At 41.3% G+C, this 4,064-nt stretch overlaps 1 protein-coding gene across 2 annotated transcripts in view; it reads left to right on the plus strand.

The window, feature by feature from the left end:
• LOC116702326 (protein shisa-9) overlaps nucleotides 1–4,064 on the plus strand; it is a 101,369-nt gene that overhangs the window by 88,556 nt on the left and 8,749 nt on the right. The gene's annotated exons all lie outside the window — the stretch shown is intronic.

The following is a 4,064-nucleotide window of genomic DNA, read 5'->3' on the forward strand; positions in this document are numbered from 1 at the left end:
CACACACACACACACACACACACACACACACACACACGGACCACATGGAGACACACCCCTTCACGCCACATCTATTCACGTTTGCATAGCACTCACTACATAACAAGATGGAAACAGAGCACAGGCTTAATGTCCAGAGGTCAGCAGTCCCGTCACCAGACCTCAGTCTTAAAGGGGGCCATATGAAATGCATGGGAGGGCACCATTACTATTGGCCTACAGTACGTATGTACGCATATTTATAATAATCATGTACTCTATTTAAACAGCATGTAATCATCACGTTAAAGTTTAACTGTTAAACATTACCAACCGCAATATGACTAGGTAGCCCATAGCCTACACCACACATAGAAGCAATGTTATGAATATCCATAAAACACTTGACTATACAACATAACACCAGAAGCATCTCTCAAACATTTGAAAGCAGCCAACAGAGGGCTATGGATTGCCATGAGACACACACACACACACACACACACACACACACACACACACACACGCGCACTCGCACACACACGCACTCACACTTTGAACGGACAGGTGTCGTGCCGATGTTCTTATCCCCGCCAGGATTTGTATCCCCTGGCCACGGGAGCTGTGTGTGTCCCCTGCACACACACAGCGGAGTTTAACTGGTGCCCTTCAAATTGTTTACAATTTGCTACAAGGAAGAGTTATCAATGACATCCGATTGGGTTGTGAATGGATCTGCACCACGATAAGTCTATGACGTGGAAATGTTGCTAATTGATTTAACTGCACTACAAAATGGCGACAACGATGAGACCTGATAAGGATTATTCCTTTCCATTCAATGACATGGAAGGTGACGACTTTGGTGAATTTGGATCACCTGACTGCGTGAGTAGTATCTCACATGCACATGAAAGCTATGAAAACTTGAATCTAGAAACTTTTGACCCCAATGAACATAAACTGTATGAAATGGAGAACAATATTGATCCTGATAAAAGTCCTACAATAACATCAACCGCAGCTGTCGGGCTCCACGGAGCTACTAGCATCAGGCTCAGACTGTCGTCCAGGGTCTCCTTCTCCTACTACAACATCAGGAGGCGCTGGTGTTGTATCCAGTTTGTTAGAGGACAATGTTGGTGGGCTTTTAAACCACTTGTGGATATCCATGTTGACTACCTGAAGCGAGTAATCCAGCAAAAACTCATCCAGCTTTTGAAAATACGCGGTAACTGTTGAGCGGCTACACTGACGTGGGCTACGTCACACATGTACGTGGCCTAACTTTCTTTTTAGGAAGGCAGTGATAGGCTGTTGCAGTGTAGATTCCCATCAATCAAACGAAATCCCACCATTGTTTCTTTATAATTATATGTTTTAATGATAAAGAATGCAGCATTAATGCAACTCAAAGTTAGCAACTATGATAATATAACATTAAAGTAATTTTTTAAAGAGTTCTGTGCCTCAAGTGGGTGGGCACAAGCATTTTTGGGGGCAGGCCTTGCCCCCTGTGACCCGCCCATAGTGACATACAAACTATACAAAACCAAAAATACAAACTCTCCCCCATATTAATACACACAATGAGTGGGGAAGTGGTAAAGGGAGAGCAGGCACTGATTAGGAGAATGATTTTATTTATGAGTCTGACTCTCAACGAATCATGTTGACTCATGACTCGTGTTTGAGTGCTGTTCTCCACATTATATTCACAGCAGCTGTGTTGTAAATATGATTACTGGGTTAGGCCACTCAAGACAACTTCACACCCTGATTTCAAGAATCTCAATTTGTCTGGTGCATATGTTAGTGGGATCCCATATTTAAAAACATAAAAATTCAATTAAGTTCTTTACCACCATGATGCGTAAACCAATGCTGCAACACAAAACTGACCATTGCAGGCACAAACTACAGTGAATTATTGCATAAATGCCATTTCCAAAGCTGTCCTCTGTGAAATGAACAACACAAGACTGGAAACTTAAGTCAGGCTCATCATAAAGCTGTCACTGTTGATCAGGGGATTAGAAGCCAGATATGGATTTAAAACAGAACAGCTGGGCCTTTTTGCCCCTAAACCAATGGACTACATAAATCAATAGACTTCAATTAACTAAATGTACTGTGTAAAATGTATCTTTATACATGACAATATGTGTGTAGATTTTTAATGCAGTTTACTTCTAACTGAGTCAATACTCTATACTGGTTGATAATGCTTTATGGAACTGGGGAAGTCTTGTATTGAACAAAGCAGCCATTAGATCATTGCTGCCTTACAACAGGCCGTTGCTATAGGCGAGTTAGTCATCTGCCTACTGTGGGGCTGACAGTTATTGACAACTTGCCTTTCTGTTAATAGTAGCTGTGAATCGGCTGTAGAAAAAAAAAAATACGATGATGGCTTAAATTCACTGCTGATGATAACATACTGTAACTTGTGCTGGTAACTCAACTGGTTCACAGTTTAATAGAGAGAATAGTGTTCTGTCCGAATATTTGAGAAAATGTGATGCTTTGGCAAGATTGTTATTGACACTTTCATGCCAATTAAGCCCTCTCTGAATTTGAATTAGAATCAAGCACACACACATCGTTAGTTAGGCATTAGTGGGTGGTGAGTGACAGTAGTCTAGACAAGAGTCTGTTTGAATCCCTAGTCTTGCCCTCTGGCCTCGCTCTCTCTCTCTCTCTCTCTCTTTATTTGTCTCGTTCTCTCTGTGATTGAAATGTACACATAAAGATACACATCATAAACAAGGTTTTTCCCAACACACACACACACACACACACACACACACAGACATAGGCGCATATAAGGGTCATAAGCGTAAACATGTACACAGACACACACCCATACCATCTATCATCTGATCACTGCAGACAGATAAGGACGTGGTGACGATGATGAGGGACGACAGTTTGACACATGTACATGTGCTATTCATTGACACAATATGCAAATAGAAACATAGACATGTTCTGTCCCTCATAGCGGAAAAGTATTAGACATCTAAAGATTCTAAGGACTAAGGTTTGTTGAGCGCAGCCCCCTTTCAGCTACTTTAGTAACCTTTGTCAAGCTTTCCATTCTCGTACGGCAAATAACTCGGATTACAATCCTAAACAATTGATTCTTGATGTCAGACAGTGGTAAACAAAAGCAACAGCACAGTGGGTGAGCTAACTGTAGTTGTTGACAGGGCTTTTTTATCTAGCATTACCTGCAAGCTAACATATGTAGGCTAATAGCATAGTTAGCTTGCCATGTGCTGCTTGTGTTAAAAGCCTACAGCATTTGTTACCTGTTCACATAATGTGTCTGTCAGGGGAAAAAACCTCCATATGTCCCAAACCATTGCATTTCAGGGAAATAAAAAAAGGCTTGAAAACATTTTATTGAGCTATTTACCTCAGACAAAAATGCCTATTTGTAAAACATTTAGGACTTACCTCTGTTCATGTAGAAAACAAATATACATAATGGAAATACATTGGAAATATGAACATGGAAATATGAGGATTGTGTAACCTTTTAAACAGGAAAGGCTAGACAGAACTAACATACGTGAGTGGTTTTGGTTCAGCAGGCTGTTCCCTGTCTTTATTCAACAGAATTGTATCTCTTTCTTTTTTCTTGGTCAAAATCTTTTTCTTTCTTGTTCACAACAATTTTGTACCATCTAATCAGATGAGACGGTGAGAAGGGAAAGGCCAGCCAGTGTGGAAAGTGAGTGAAGACAGGGAGAGCAGGAAAGAGAACATCACATCTCACTAGTCTGATCAGTCAGGAAGAAAAAGAAGCTGCAGCAACCCCCCGACCACTCAGTGATAAGTGTGAGAAGTCAGCCACATTTCACTAAAAAACGACCTCAAAATAACAAATCCCTCACACATTGAGGCGCAGTGCTCCTTTCCCTTTGTCACCTCTCTCGCGAGGTGTTCAGTTCTTTCTCTGTTTGATGTCGCACAGATGATGAACTGCTCCTCTTTGTGTGCCTTTCTGTTTGGCATCTACTGTTTTTGTCTCTTTCTAACACACACACACACACACACACACACACACACACACACAC

Source organism: Etheostoma spectabile, chromosome 15, assembly GCF_008692095.1.
Source record: "Etheostoma spectabile isolate EspeVRDwgs_2016 chromosome 15, UIUC_Espe_1.0, whole genome shotgun sequence".
In the NCBI taxonomy this organism is placed as follows: domain Eukaryota; kingdom Metazoa; phylum Chordata; class Actinopteri; order Perciformes; family Percidae; genus Etheostoma; species Etheostoma spectabile.